Source organism: Colossoma macropomum, unplaced genomic scaffold (genome assembly GCF_904425465.1).
Source record: "Colossoma macropomum unplaced genomic scaffold, Colossoma_macropomum, whole genome shotgun sequence".
Lineage (NCBI taxonomy): Eukaryota > Metazoa > Chordata > Actinopteri > Characiformes > Serrasalmidae > Colossoma > Colossoma macropomum.
In genome coordinates, this window is record NW_023494808.1 from 2,627,503 (window position 1) to 2,644,957 (window position 17,455).

Here is a 17,455-nt window from a genome sequence, read left to right on the forward strand (position 1 = left end):
AAAAGGAAGTTGTACAGGAAACACATGTTTTCCTTGCTGACTGCATGAAAGTGGTCCTCTGCATTTCTTTTGTATCAACATCTACTTTGTCCCTGACATAAACCCCTCAGAAAACTTGTAGGATAAGTTGAAAAGGACAGTCCATAAACATGGATCTCAGAATCTGAAGGACCTGGAGAGATTCTGTATGAAGAAATTGGTCTCAGATCCCTTCCCATGTGTGCTCCAGTCTCTTTACATTTCCAGCAGCACCGGAGATATCAGCAGCTGGGCTACCTCTCCTACTAATGAGCAATTATCTGTTATTTACTTGTGTATTTTGTCTATTTTTGCTGTGAGCCCAACATGAGCAAACTACATCTTGTCGACAATTGACAGACTTTACTGGATATTGGAAACCAGTGCAAAACACTTAGCCTCCACCAGGACTCCACTGCGCCACCCAGTGTTCACCCTGGAGACTTGGAGTCTTTCCTTAGTCCTGACTCGTGTTAAGAATTGCATCCCAGAACTCAATTTGCTTACCATGTGAACAGACCGCCTGAAGACACAATATCCCTGGTAATGCACATAGCATCCCTCTGGAAAAAAAGAACACATACATAACAATGCTGGTTCAGTGATTTCAGTTCAGCATTTTACACAGTTATTCCCTCTAGACTGGTCTCCATGCCCAAGACCCTAGGAGTAAGTCACACAATCTGCAGATGGATTCTGGATTTCCTCATCGGCAGGCCTCAGACTGTTAGAATGGGTGATCACAGTTCTCCCACTCTCACTCTCAGCTAAGGCTGTCCACAACACTGTGTCTTAACACCCATGATCTACACCCTGTACACCCGTGACTGCATCGCTAAGCACAACTTCAACATCATCATGAAATTTGCTGGCAATACAACAGTAGTGAACCTCATTAATAATAACGTGGAGGAGTAGAGAGTGGAGGTGAATCTTCTTACAGAGTAATGCACCAACAACAGTCTCTCCATCAATGTAAGCAAAACCAAGTAGATGATTATTCATTTCAGGAAGTGGAGCAGAGTGCACACAACTCTGAGCATTGAAGGGGCCATGGTGGAAAAAGTGAACTGCTTTAAATTCCTTAGAGTATATACAGCTGAGGATCTCACTGGGTCAGTCAACACGTCACACCTCATCAAAAATGCGCAACAATGCCTTCATTTCATCAGGAGGTTGAGGAGAGTCGACTTCCTACATCAGTTCCTCTGAAACTTCCTCTGCAGGAACACCACCACCTCTAACACACCACCACCACATCAGTATCACTGAGAATGATCGTCTACCCAAAAAATACCTGCTCTGTGCTGGTCCTGTGAGGGTGAAAAGGGGCTAACAATTTATACATGCTAAGAAACAGACGGACTAGAGTTTGTAATTGTAGAATCACAAACTGCTCTTATGTGGTAAGTAGAGCTGATAAAATGGACAAAGAGTGTAGACACAAAGAGATGTACCCACAATCCAATAGTCCACAATTACCTCCTTTGTTTTGTCAGTGCATAAGGAAAGATTGCAAGGAAAGGTTTGTAAATTCTGTCCTATAGGCCATATCATCACCCCATGTAACTTAGAACCATAAGTATAAGTGTAAAGGCCACTACATACCGGATGAGTCACACTGTTCCGTTCTGCATAACATCTCATGCGTGATGTTTCAGAGATCTGCTGTCGAATGCAGTGAGAGTGCCATTAAACATCTAGTTCAAGTTCATTTTTAGACTTGTACAGATTTAATGAAATAAATCTTTCATCATCATTAATCACACATGGCATCATTTTTATTAGGTCTTCACAAACTGGCTGTTTTCAAGCTGAAATATACAAAGTGAAAAACTCTTTAAAAAGTTGGTTCTTCAAAGGCTCTTTAGTAAAGACAATGGTTATATATGAACAGTCAAAGAAGCCTTTACATGCTTAAAGGGTTCATGGCATGGTGAAATCATTCTTCAGATTGATGGAGAATATGTTGTGCATTGTTCTAGATGTAACCTTATGTTCTATATAGTACCAAAAAGGGTTCTTCTGTTGTTACTTGACATGGTTGCATCTAAAAATGGTTATTTGAGTGTTTATAGTTCTATATAGAACCAGTGTCTTAACTAAAGAACACTTGAAGAACCCTCTGACAAATGGTTCTAGAATTAAGGTGATCTTTTATCCAGAAAAGGTGAACTTTTTAAATGACATACAGGTTGCCATAACAAGAATACAATAGTAAGTATTTGTAAATAATTATACACCAACTGCATCTTCATTAGGGCATTATTCTTTCATTTGCATAAACTAGGAGCTTTCATGGCACGTGGATTGAATATGTGTGCAAACAGCTTTTCAGTTAGTATATTTTGTCACAGAATATTTTCTTTATACTTCCATTATCATTTTGCATTAATTAATTTTGAAGGTCTTAAAATATAAAATATAACAGCAAAAAACAAATGTCATGTATAATCCAGACAAATTCAATGACTTTTAAGGGGGTTGAATACATTTGTAAGGCACAGGATGTTCATGGTTTGGTGCAACATATGCTGTCTTTTAGATGCCTTATTTTTCATGGACATCCTAAGACTGCATATGTTACCAGTGCATTGCTGCACAATCAGAGAAAGCAGCTGCTAGACTGGCCTGCCTGTGTCCTGTTGAAAACATGGCATATTATAAAGTGCAAAATATGGCAAAGAACGTCTCATTCAGTTGCACAGCTGAGGACTTGTATAATTCAAAACTGGATCATGTGTGTCTTCAGTCCTCACACATTTATTTATGATTCTGTTAACAGGTAAAAGAATGTAACACAGTTGTGAACATGCTTCTGTTCTGGTACTTTTTGAATGTGTTGGAGGCATCTTGTTTAGAATGAGCCTATATTTACAAAAATGATAATGATGATGATAAAACATATATATATATATTCTTTTCTTTTGTACTGTTTTCAATTTAGGACAGGTCAAACAGAATTGACTAATCACTGCTCTCTGATTTTACTGGCATTTCATATACTATCCTAACTTTTTTGGAATTGGATTTGTATTATTATTATGAGTTTTACTTGGAGTATGGTGGGTATAAAGAGAACTTTATGTTTGAAAGAGAAAAAAAATCAGATTTCAAATGATATGCAGTCCTTTATTAAATGAAAGACAGACAAATGTCTTGCTAACGTGTTAAGTGGCAGCATTCAATAGAATCTAGAACGAGTTGGTATACAGGTGAGAACTATTATTTGCCTTTAATTTGAAGTATGCAGAATATTTTAAGAGAAAGTCTTTTTGTTCCCAGAACTCCAAGTAAGTATTCCTGGGAGAATGGTAGAAGGAACTGCAACCAATCTCACATGCCTCCATGTAGAAACTCCTGAAGAAGTGACAGAGGGAGAAACAGCAGATCTGACATGTAAAACCAACTGCAGTCTGACTGACCCAACATTCATCTGGTACAAAAATGGACGTCCTTTAACCACAAAGACCATCACGAAGAACCAGCTCCACCTGCAGACAGTCAGCAGTGAGGATGCAGGCAGTTATAGCTGTGCTGTAAGAGGAAATGAACATCTCCCATCTGCTGCTCAGAAGCTCAGTGTTAGATGTGAGTATTTTATATGTTGAACTTAATGATGAAAATACTTTGCTCACAGAATAATAAATTTTAGCTTAATTCAAATTGAGGTACCACAGGTTCCTATTTGTAGCAAACACTACTATCACTTTACTTGAACCCTGCTACATAACACTGATATGACCCTGCCACAAAATATCCCAGGACAGATGTCATATAGCGCCATTAACAAACACTCTTAAACTTGAAAAAACATTGTCTATTGCTTGTATTTTTGTCTTTTATTTAAAATATGAACAAAATCTAACATTTTTTATTGCTTTTATTATTATCATTTATTGAACCTAAGATTGACACAAAAGACAGTAATAAAAATGTAACAATTAATAAACAGTTCAAATTTAGAAAATATACCAACCCAGACTGTAATACCCCCAAAAATGTAAAAACAAATAATAATAATAATAATAATAAACTGAAGAATGAATAAATAAGTATGTAAATAACTATATACATAAATAAATATCTACATGTTTTAAAACTATAATTAGTAAGTCTAATGTACTAATTTTACACATGGCAGTACAACTGTGTTTATATATTAGAAAGTAATCAATAACTACATCATCAAGGAAGTTGGGGGGACAAATTTTCTATATGTTCCCATGACTTTGTGTATCTAAATTTCTCAATCACAAAGTACTTCTGAAATGTCCTCTCCTAGTTCTACTTCCCAAAGGGATTTAATAATGTAAAGAGAAGCTTATGATAATGAGTGGGCCTATTCATGAGGACCTGAAATTAAACCTTTATAGCAGTTGCTAGTCTTAAGAATATGTCCAGTGGAGTATAAATTAGGAAACTGTGTCAATGCATTTTTGACAAACTATCAAACTATGGCCAGTGAGGAGAAGTCTGCATTTACTGAGCTGCGCACCATCCTCAGGAAGAGACTCTCCATAGAGCAGAAGGGCACAGAAGAAAAGGCAAAGGAAAGAGCTAAGAGACGGGCTGCCTTCACTGCAAACCCCTTTGACTTTGTCAAGAAACAGTTAGGCTAGAAACACAGTGGTGATCTCTCTTGCTTGATTGAAGAGGTTGACCAGTATCTCCACAACACATAGTGATCCAGCAAGAGAGTCTGGGTGAATGTTCATTCTTGATTGATCCACCCACCATCCACTTCAATTGTTGAGAGCAAGAAGCCGTTAGGGCAGCTAAATCTAAATCAGCACCTGGTCCCAGTGGAGTCCTCTTTGTAGTGTACAAGAGGCATCCTAAGCTCCTTCACTCCCTGTGAAAGAACCTAAAGAACATTCGAGACACATTGAGCAGTTTAGAGTGATCTCACTGCTAAGTGTTGAGAGCAAGATATTTTTCAGTACTGTTGCCTAATGTCTAACAGAGTACCGTCTTAAGAACAACTACATTGACACCTCAGCACAGAAAGGTGGAATACCAGGGGCACCAGGGTGCTTGGAACATACCATGCTAGTTATGCAGCGAATTAGAGAGGCAAGGGAAGGAAAAGGAGACCTGGTGGTGCTGTGGCTGGATCTTATGAATGGGTACATTCCACACAAACTAGTAGAAACAACCTTGCACCAACATTATATTCCAGGTAAGATCAAGGACCTCATTTTGGATTACTATCAGAATTTCAATCTGGGATTCTCCTCTGGAACAATGACATCTGGGTCATACTGTCTGGAGAAGAATATAATCACAGGATGGACCATTTCTGTGATATTGTTTGCCCTGACTATGAATATGCTGGCAAAGGCAGCGGAGACCAAGTGTAAAGGGCCCCTCACCAAATCCGGGGTATGGCAGCCCCCAATCAGAACTTTCATGGACAACCTGACAGTAATGTCTGCATCAGCTCCTGGCACAAAATGGGTCCTGCAAGTTTTTGAGAGACTCACCACTTGGGCTCAGATGTCTTTTAAGCCAGCAAAGTCCAGGTCGCTGGTGCTAAAAAGAGGGAAGGTTACTGGCAAGTTTCAGTTCTCTCTATGAGGCATGTGTTGCCCAGTCCATTCAATGTATTCTGTTGGGGCAAGAGTAAAACACCACTTTGCCAGTGTTGCCAAATAAGAGGAACATTGGAACACATCCTGAGCTGTTGCCCTAAAGAACCAGGGGAAGATTGCTATTGTTGGCGCCATGGCCTGGTACTGAAGGTGATAGCAGAAACCTTTAGTAATCCCTTTGGTCCCAGAAAACTGTGTCATTTCTCTCTGCGAGAGAGGTTCCAGAGTTTTAAACCAGATTAGCAAGGGGCATACTTACTACAGCAAAGGATTGGCAGCTAAAGGTGGATGTTGGAAGGCAGCTCCATTTCCCTGAGACAATCACAGAGACCACCCTGCACCCTGATACTGTCCTCTTCTCAGGAAAAACAAAGTGAGTGCTACTGTTTGAGCTCAGTGTACCGTGGCAGCAGAGAATGGAGGAGGTCAATGAGAGGAAAAAGGCCAAATATGTGGATCTGGTGGAACAGTGCAGGAGAGGAGGGTAGTGTGCTACATGTGTGCTGCAGAGGCTTTGTGGGCTACTCCCAGGAGGCTGTATGCTTTACAAGGCAGGACAAGAGAATAGCTATCAGAGAAACAACTGAGGCAGCTGAAAAAGCCTTAAGATGGCTCTAGATTAAGAGAGGCGATCTGTGGCATGCTACTTGGGTACAGGCTGGGATTTGATCAACGCTGGTCAGCTGAGAGAGGGTGCCTGATAGTTGAAAGACCCGAAACGCCCAGTGACCACATTCAGGATGCATATTGGTCAATGGTCTAAACTCATAGCAATTAAATAGTTGGGTCTATCTGTTATCAAAGTTATACACTACGTATTTCTAGCACTTAATAGTAGAAAAAGATACAGGTAATATTTAGGTAATACACATAACAATAAGATTAATAAAATAAGTCGTATGTCTGACAGATTATATAAATGTTGATAATCAAGCAGACAAAGCAAGACGTTTCTTGGGTTCTTTATTAGCACATGTTCTTACAGTGGTGGTGTGTTGTGCTTTATTCTCACCACTTGGGGTCAATAAAATCTAAAAAGGCTAACTTTGTTATAGATTCTCATGACAACCTCGTTCTTGGTGTCTCCAGACTTCTTGAAATGTACCCCGTTGAATGGTGGCAATTCTGTATTGGTGCACCCTTTAGAAACTTAATTTCTTGTAATTCACAAGTTTAGTTAGAAGTTTGGTGAGGCCTGTAGCTGGATTCTAGGCAAGGATTTATAGCTGCCTGGTATGCCATATGGAGCAAAGGGGGGTTGCTAACCTCCCACAGTGTCCAGATTTCTAAGGTATTGTCCTTTTAAGCTGTCAAACCTGTTGGCGACTTAATCCTGTTAATGGTTTCTACCTCAGACTTTGTGGAGCCAAACCCTTTTAGTGGGTAACAGGAGTGACTCGGCTCAACCTGATGTTGGTGTTTTGCTACAAGAGGTTGGAATAGGCACAGAATGTTTTTGAGTAAATTAACTGTTTCCCAGAATTTGAAGGAGTTTAAAAATGAATTTGAAAACTGAAGGTAAAATTCAGTTTTAGCATTCATGATGTAATTACAATCAACTTAACTTAAGATCAGCAACTAGCCATTGAACTCTTACCTTATTTTCTGTCTGTACAGAATGGGATCATGTCTCTGCATTCCCAGTTGGGATATCTTGGCTGTAATTGTAGTTGTGCTCTCTCTGTTATGCCACATCGCTCTAATTTCAAACAGTGCAGTTCCATTACACTCAGTGACATTCTAGTTTTATTGCATTGCTGTACAATTAACTGCCATTATTTAGACCCAGTTGCATTTTTTGTTATTTTTTCGGATGGCAGACCGCCCAAAGAGAGTCACAGTGTCCATAAGTCCTACTGGTGAAATAGTGGAGGGCAGTTCAGTGACTCTGACCTGCAGCAGTGTGGCACACCCACCATTGAAGATCTTCACCTGGTTCAAAGGATCAACACCAGTAGCAAAAGGAAAAACCTACATCATTCCCAACGTCAGCTCTGAGGACAGTGGAGAATACACATGCCAGAGTCGTAATGAACAAGGAGACACAAACTCCACCGCTTTGTACTTAAACGTTCTGTGTAAGTTGATAATAATTTATTTGGCTCCATTTTAATATTTTTCATAAATTACATTTATTCAATTTCAAGTGAAATCTGACATTAAGTAAAGTTAAAGTTTCTTTTTTCAGCATCAGGAAAAAATCTTGAAAAATAAGCTTCTTGGATTAAAAGTAAATAAATAAATACATGCATTACTTCTCCACTAATACTAGGACCCCTCAGGGTCTGAGGGCATTTTCTTGATTTTTGCATATATTCTTAAATTTGCCTTTAAAGGCACTAGCATACGACATGATAACCACATATTATATATCAAAACGTTCAGAACAATCTCATCTCTCTAGATAATGAGGCTGTTTTGATCTGGAGCACTGTGTAAAGAGATAATTGGGCCCAAAAGCAGAAAAAAAATGAAAGTTGAATTAAAGATTAAAAAATAAAAGTAGTGGAATGTATAAATAAAATAGTAGATAAATGTTCTCTTCATCGCTACTTTCCAAAACCGCTTTTTTTTAATATATTTTTTTTTTATTCTGCCTTGGCCATCTCACTCCCCTTATCTAAACCCAATAGAAAACCTCTGAGAGAAGTAAAAGAGGAGTAAAAAAGTAAGAGCAGCCTTATATCTGAACGATTTGGTTATATCTCCTAAAAAAATGTAACATCTTGTTCTTAATGACTGTTTTTACTATAAATAAAACAAATTAGTACTTTTTCATGTATGTGTCTTATACACTTTTTTGTTGTAGATCCTCCAAAGAGTGTTTCAGTGTCCATCAGTCCCTCTAGTGAAATAGCGGAGGGCAGTTCAGTGACTCTGACCTGCAGCAGTGATGCAAACCCACCTGTGAAGAACTACACCTGGTTTAAAGAAGGTGGAATGTCACTTGCAGGATCTGGACAGAATTACAGCATCACCAGCCTCACTGTTGATTACACAGGGTGGTATCACTGTGAAGCTTGGAATGAACTTGGAAAACAGAATGCATCTGTGGCTTTATTTCTACATCCAGGTGAAACATCTTTTTAGTCAAAGTTTTACAGTGTGAGCCATTTAAGTTAACTGGCCTGAATGAAATCAGAGCTGAGATGTTTTCTGTGGTTTGTGTTTCTGATTTCCAGTTCGCAGTTACATGATGGTCTTTGTGATTGTGGGACTAGCATGTATTGGAACTGTGATCATTGTGTGCATTGTCTATCTGATGACCAGACGGGTTAAACGAACAGTTCAGGTAAGCATCTGAAATAACTTCTGTACTGCATTTGTGGCTTATAGTGTACTTCGTAGGTTTAATAGCCCTCAGTCTAAAGCATGGGATCTCTATTCTGACCCATTTTTCTGCATCTGAAGCACCTGATTCAAGTCATTATTGGTTGATAAATGTGGTTGATCAAAAGAAGATCTGTAGAAACAGCAGTGTAGATAGAGTATTCCAAAGTTAACTCAAGAAAAACATAGTTATAAAATAAAAATATATAATTAGACATACAGTGGAATTCCTTACTATATCTAGTGAGCATCACCAAAGAAACCATTGTTATTCTACTCTTTTTATGATCCTTTAGCTCCAAAATCAAATGGCTAAAATGAGAGGATTGGTGAAAAAAAAAGACGCAAAATTTCAAGGTAATTTGATAAACAAGCAATGCTTGTGCAGGATTGAAATCCTTGCTGTTGCTGGACACTGTGTCCTCTGACCACTCAGCTTGTTATCAGTCCACAGTCAAAAAGCCAGTATTCATGATGGTATTGTGCACATTAAAAATCTATTTTTAATGATTATATAACTTTGTGTTTAAGTTGTTTGCTTGTTTAACATGAAACCAAGTAAATGATTTACTACTTTTAATTACATGACCCCCCCCACACACACACACACACACATATCACTGCTGTCAGAAGAAAACTTTGTATTTCCTTTTTTGTAATTTTTCAGGTTTGACAGTAATTTGAAAATGCATGTTGCCCTTTACATTATGTGTAAAATAATGGACCAAAAGAAATGGCCCAAAATGACTTGCCAAAAAATCTGGTTCCATTGACTTACATTAAAAGTAAAGTAGATTTTTTTCCTTCTCCTGTAAAGTTATCATTTTGGAGATACAAGGTTTTCGTCTGACGAGATCGATATCTGAAGAAAATAATAATAATAATAATAATAATAATAATAATAATACATACATACATACATACATAATACAAACATTAATCAACAATGGTTTCTTTTACTCAATTCCTCAAGAATGTTCCCCCTGTTAATGATTCTGCTTCACCTGACTGTGGCTCCAAACACTGTGATGAAGTTCAGACTCTACCTCTTGTAAGTGATTCACATTCTTTAAATTGAATTTTTTATGTCAGTGGTGATCTGTTAGTGGTGTCAGTTCAGATCATAAATACATAACTATTTCAATTCACTGTGGTAGTAAAACTCACTTTAAATCAGTCATACTTTACTCCATTTCATTCATTTTTACATCATTGACATCAATGATACTGTTATATATGAAAAGTTGCATTCATGTTGAAGTTATTGAATATCCTTTCATTTTTAGTAGCAGATACATTTGGTCTTTTTATTTGTTTGTTTTGATCATTCATTTATGTTGATATTTGTACTTTTAGCTGTTGCAATTTGCGGAAATTCATCTTTTGATTTCTCAACAAAAATACACATCATGGTGATAGTGTCCTCTGAAGAAGAATTATGATGGCTTCCTCTCTCATTTTTACACAGGTAGCTGTGTCCAGGCCCCGTGATGACAACAACCCAGTTCTTAACACACACCTTGCAGGTCAAGATGCACATGCAGCTCTTAAAGATACAGGCTCATCCTTTCGTGACACATGCAGTGCTCTTGATGACACATATGTGGTCTCCTGATGACAAACCCCATGGTCTTGATGAACTGTATGCTGTGAGTAACATCTTAAAAGGGAATTCCACAAAGTTCTGTATAATATAATTGCTGAGATGTAAACTGAGTCATTCCGAGTGGTTTGGTGTGAAATGGTTCAGATGTCTTTACAGTGGTGGTGATAGGAACCAGGGGTCACGATGTGTACAACACAACAATAGACAACTACCAGTGAACTTACACGTGTCTTCTAAATTTTTGTATGTAATGTTGATGATGTTAAAATCTTGGAAACTCTGAAAAAAGGCCAAAGCATTTAAATGTCATCCATCCATCCATCATCTAAACCGCTTATCCTTCTGGGTTGCGGTGGGGTGCTGGAGCCTATCCCAGCTGTCATTGGGCGGAAGGCAGGATACACCCTGGACAGGTCGCCAGTCCATCGCAGGGCAGACAGACATACACATTCACACCTAGGGACAATTTAGCATGTCCAATCAGCCTGACTGCATGTTTTTGGACTGTGGGAGGAAACCCACACAGACACGGGGAGAACATGCAAACTCCACATAGAAAGGACCCTGGTCACCCGGCCGGGAATCGAACCCAGGCCATTCTTGCTGTGAGGCGACAGCGCTACCCACTGCGCCACCGCGTAGATGTCATAAATATGAAAAATGAAAGTACTGTGAGGGTTTTCTCGCAAAGTTTAATTGTTGAGATGTATACATCATCCAGAGTGGTTTGATGTAGTAACATTTGCTGACAGATTTCCTTATGATGGTGCTGATGAGATCCAGGGGTCACTATGTCTACAACACAAATGTAATGCTAGTGACAGTAAAATTGTTGTAAATATGATTTTTTTTTTTTATGCGCACATTTTTTGCCTTATACTGCACTAAGTGCACCTCTCTGCTCTCAAAAGACTGTAAAAAATGTCAAAACTTTATGTCAAAACCTTTGTAAAATATTGGCTCAGACATCAGGCAACATATTCATAACTATTCCATGTAATAATCTAATGTGAGGCAGCTTTAAATGCATTAAACACTTCAGATGTCTGATCATCACCACTGTGAACAATTCTGACTCTTTTCTTTGACATGGAGAATTTCACACTAAACCACTCTGAATGACTTTGTTTACATCCTAATCATTTAATTATGCAGAAATTTTGATGAAATTCCCTTTTATATTATAGTTTTGATGAAATTCCTTATTGTATTTGTACTGAGCATTTTTCCATGCTATAGGTATGTTATTCTGTATGTGCTTCTGTCTCTCTCTCTCTCTCTCTCTGCCCCCCAACTCCTCTTACAGAATGTTCATACCGATTCTGCTGATGATGCCTACATGACTCATGACGAAGATGGATCTCCTGACTATGAAAATGTAATGATACTAATAATGCTAATGATAATAATAATAATTACTAAAAATCTTAACTTAATCACTCATGTCATGTACAAATATGTAAATAATGTGCACGTAAATTAGCTTACACATAAAAATAAAAAAAAAAAAACATATCTTACAAACTATATAACACATATAATTGGATTTTAATCATGAGTTCAGACGTGTGCAGCCCTGCGGTTGATTGGTATACATGAGTATTCTTTCTGTCTGGTCTGGTCCTGTCTAGGTTGGTTGGAAACAGATGACCAATGTTAAGTTGGATTGAGATTACAAGAGGAAAGTCAAATATCATGATGCTCATTCACCAGCTGCACGCATTTTTTTTTTTAACTAAATTTTGACAAGACTTACAAATCTTACAGTTAGTTCCAGTTCCCTAGAAAACAGGCATTCAGATTTGACTATTGATGAGGATGGTGTACTGGTTAAACCTCCATTGTTTGTTCAAGACCTTGGTGGTATTTTGACCCGTTAATCAAGACTGCTTTTTTCCAGACTCTCAACTCAACAACACAAGCAAAATACAGTAAATCTTGTTCATTCATAACCTCTCATTTTGACTACTGGAAAACCCTTTCCATTGTCTTTTCTTTTGATCTGCCCTTCAAAACGATACATTTAGTATTACAGTATATTGAAAATTATGCAGCTAGTGTTCAAATGCACCAAATAAAGTACCCACATCCTCCAAAATGTTCACTGGTTACAAGGTACTTGTTGTATACAGTACACAATTACACAATCATAAAGCCCTCAATATTTGTCTGAGCTATTTCATTATGGTTGTTGCCATCAAGGATTTCCCAGAATTTATTTCTTATGAAGTTCAAATTGCTTCTTTTTAACAAATTAAACATATGTTTACAAAAAATGGGTTTGATTAGTTCAGATTACCTTCAATGATTACCCTCAATGTGAGGACAATTGTTTAGGAAAGGTGCACTGTGGGTGACATGTTTAGGCAGCAATCATCATCATCATCATCATCATCATCATCATCTCAAACCGATTAATCCAGATAGGGTCGGGGCAGCAGTTGGGAGAGCAGAGAATCCCAGATGACCTTGTCCTCCACAACTTCCTCCAGCTCATTCTAGGGGACCCCAAGCCACTCCCATGCCAACTTGGAGACATAATCCCTCCAATGGGTCCTAGGATGACCTTGGGGCCTTGTCCCAGTAGGCTGTGCCTGATAAACCTCCACCAGGAGGCCGCCAGGGGGCATTCTGATCAGACGCCCGAACCACCTCAACTTGCTAATTTCAATGTGGAGGAGCAGCGGCTCCTATCAAGTAGAGTGTAGCTTGTCTCCCTGTGAAGAAAGCTCATTTCCGCTGCTTATATCTGCAATTTCCTTCTTTCGGTCATTACCTAAAGCTCATGACCATAAGTGAGGGTTGGGATGTAGACTGACTGGTAAACAGAGAGCTTATGGCTCACCTTTCTTTTCACCACTACAGTCCAGTACAGCAACCACATTGTCCCAGCCTGCAGCCAATCTCATGATCCCTCTTCCCATCACTTGTGAAGAAGACTCTGCAATACTTAAACTCCTCCACTTGGGGCAGGTTCTTTTCCCTTACTTGGAGTGGGCATGCCATCCTTTTCCAGGCTAGGACCACAGACTTAGACTTGGAGGTGCTGATCCACACACCAACCGCTTCACAGTCAGTTGCAAACTGCTCCAGTGAGTGTTGGAGGCATCCATGTGATGGAGCCTAAAGGACATGATCATCCACAAACAGCAGAGATGCAACCCTCTGGCTTCCACACATAACACCCTGTCCATGAATATCATGAACAGATGTGGAAAAAAGGCACAACCTTGGCGGATTCCAAAATTGAACAAGCTTGATTTAATGCCAAGTATACGGACACATCTCTCACTCTGGGAGTACAGAGACCGAATGGCCTGGAGTAGCGGCCTCAGCACCCCATCCTCCCAGAGGACCTTCCACAGAATATCTCAGGGACAAGGTTGTAAGCCTTCTCCAAGTCCACAAAACACACGTAGACTGGTTTGGCAAGCTCCAACGCCCCCTCAACCATCTGCATGAGGGTGGAAATCTGGTCCATTGTTCCACAGGTGGGACATAATCTGCATTGTTCCTCCTCAATCCAAAGTTTAACTATTGGTTGGATTGTCTTTTTCAGCACCTTAGCAAAACCTTTTCCAGGAAGGCTGAGCAGTGTGATACCCCAGCAATTATCAGACACTCTGCAGCCTACAACCACCCTGGTCTGCTAGTCCAAGGGTACTGTTGCCAAGGTCCATGCGACATTGCAGAGGCGTGTCAGCCATGACAGTCCCACAACATCCAGAGCCTTAAGCATTTCTGGGACAATCTCATTCACCCCCAGTGCCTTGCCACCGAGGAGATTATCAGATACCTAAGTGACCTGACACACCAGAAGTCTCTGGCTGTGACTCCTGTGAAGGAGGCATGTCTCTTGGGTTTAGGAGTTCCTCAAAGTGCTCCTTCCCCGACTGACAGTATCCTTATTTCAAGTCAAAGTTTCTCCACCCCTGCTGAGTACAGCTTGAGCAAAGCCACCCTGACCACTCCTGAGCCACCGGACAGTTGTTCAGAATCTCCTTAAAGCCAACTGAAAGTTCCGTCAAACTCCTCCTTGGAGAGGGGTGATTGGGAAGAACGGCTTGCCCAGTCTAAACTTAAATGATGAATTGTTATTGGACTTCTGTGCTAGTCATGGATTGTCCATAACAAACACCAAGTTCGAACACAAGGATGTTTGTAAGTTTACTTAGTATCAGAGATCCTTGGGTCAAAGGTCAATGATCGACTTTGTTGTCGTTTCATCTGACTTGGGACCGATTTGTTCTGGACACTCATGTGAAGAGAGGTGCTGAGCTGTTAACCGACCACCATCTGGTGGTGAGTTGGATCAGATAGCAGAGAAGATTGATGGTCAGACCTGGTAAGCCCAAGAGAATAGTGAGGGTGTGCTGCGAATGACTGGCAGAGGTCCCTATTAGGAACGATTTTAACTCCCACCTCTGAGAGAAGTTCTCTCATATTCCAGAGGAGGTAGGGAACATGGAGTCCGAATAAGCAGCAATGCAACTTGATATTTAGAAGATTAGGTTCTGTAGCTGAACTGACATCTATATAACATAGACTGAATGGTGAGCTTAGCTACTTTTTGGTCGAATTAAATAAAAAATAAGCCACTGAGTATCCTGTAATCTTACAGGTTTGAGTGTCATCCCTATACTCCATCCTTAAAACCCAAACTGCCCAGATCCTCTAGTCAGGGTTTACTTGTGGTTCCAAAGTTTCATCTCTCTTTCATGGGTAGCAAATCTTTCAGTGCTGAGGTGCTTAAACTCTGGAACAAAAACTCCCACTAAGCTTCAGTAGCATCTCCTCCATCTGAGCCTTTAAATCCCAGTTATAGACTCACCTGTTCTCTCAGTCCTGTCCTAGCCAGATAATGTTATAGTGCTGTACTCTTCTATTGTATTATGTGCCATGTTTTCCTGATTTGTTTCCTTATAAATATGTTTTTTGTTTTCATTATTATTGTTATTACTATTATTACTATTATTATTTGAATGTCAGTCTTTTTATTGCATTATCATGATTCTTACATACTATTTTTTCTTATTCTACATACTTTTGTCTTCAATAAAAATTCATATTTTACATTGTATTATGCATTGATAAGTTAAAATATATGCTTTTTTTTCTCATTGAAATAGAATGCAATAAAAATGAAAAATGAATTATTTCATTCATTCATTTATTCACATGGCTGAAATGTAAGTAGGCTGAGGCTCAAAAAATTCCACACTTTCTCTGCCCACTTCTGTTGACCTTTGTACCATTTAATTTTTATTTTTATGTTAATGCAGTGCAACTCTTAATAAGAGCCTTTGTGTTTTGTAATTAATGCCACTGTCAAATGTGCAAAACTGTATATGAATATTTATTAAATCAATATTCTAAAAGTTGCTGACCTCAGCCTGTAGGTGGCAACAAAGCTTTTCCAGGAGCTGGAGAGCTGAGATCTTTCATGCATTAAGCCACACAGGGGGTAACATTTTATTTGGAGTGGTCCTTTGTAGATGATTAATAAATTCTTAACAGATTCTCAGTAACACATCGACAATTTAAGAGTGAATTAGCAGTTGTGAAGCATCAGAATACATTGAAGTAAATATCTTGTAGACTTACTGTTGACACTTTACCCAACCTTACCCAAAACCTAACCCTAACCCAAAACCTAATCCTAACCTTAACTTTAACCCAACATCTAATCCTAACACTCACCCTGGTCCTAAACCTAACCCTAACCTCAATTCAAAATCTAACACTAACCCTCATATGTTTTTGACATGTTACTGAGAGTCTGTTGCGTCTTTGTGAACCCTTTTCTGGAAAAATCTACAGTATGTTCTCCATTAATCTGAAGCATCTTTTCATGACACAAAGAGCCTTTAATCATGCAGAATGTTCTTTCAGCGTTCATGATTCTATATGGAACTATTTTCTTTACTGACAAATCCTTGAAGAACCATCATTTTTTTAGAGTCTTGATAGAGTCTTTTTTACTCCAATAATATTTTACTGAGACTGTTTCCAGTTTCCATTAGGTACAGATAGGTAAAGGCGTGTATTACAGCAGCAGAAAGCAACCAGAAAGTAAAGAGTGCTCATCCCCATCCTGTACACAGCCTCTGTCCAGTTTGTTGTTAAGCAGGACACCCAGGTATTTGTAGGTGTCTACCAACTCAACATTCTGACCCATGATGGTGATCATGGTCCTCTTTCTCCTGATGTCCATCACCATCTCCTTGGTCTTGGTCACATGACAGATGGTTTCTCGCACATCACTATACAAAGGCGTTCACAAGGTTTCTGTTTTCTCCTTCCTGCCTATCCCTAATGCACCCGACCACCAGAGAGCCATCAGAAAATTTCTGAAGGTGGCAGTGGTCCGACCTGTATTGGAAGTCTTTTGTGTACAGGTTAAAAGGGGAGAGCACAGTTCCTTGAGGAGTTCCAATGCTACTGTCCACCTGCGTTTTATCCACCAGCATGAAAGGCTGAATGGTACTGAATGCAAGTGAAGTCAAAGAAAGTGATTCTCACTCTTTTGTAGTTCTGGTCCAAATGGGAACCTGCCAACCTGATGTTGATAAGCAAATTGCAGAAGGTCCAGGAAAGGGCTGACATGAAGTCTAAGATGTGACAAATGCTAAAGATGACATATTCACAGCTCTTCGGCCAACAGCCACGTCCTCTGATGACGTGTTTCCTTCTGAAATTTGTCTTCATGGTTTTATCTTCAGTGTGATTAGAACATTCTTATATGCAACATAGTGAGCTAACAGGGTTTGAGTGCATGTGAGAGAAACACAAACTGAGGTCAGTGTGGAAACTTCTAAACAAGCCAGTGCCAATGAGTCACACAGCACAACAGCCACTTTGAAAATATTACATATATTTTAGTGTGAAAATGCTAACAGCATTGTGT

General features: G+C 39.2%; 1 pseudogene; it reads left to right on the forward strand.

The window, feature by feature from the left end:
* The first annotated feature begins 4,441 nt into the window (after nucleotides 1-4,441).
* On the forward strand, nucleotides 4,442-14,554 carry LOC118797705 (annotated as a pseudogene).
* Nucleotides 14,555-17,455: the final 2,901 nt, after the last annotated feature.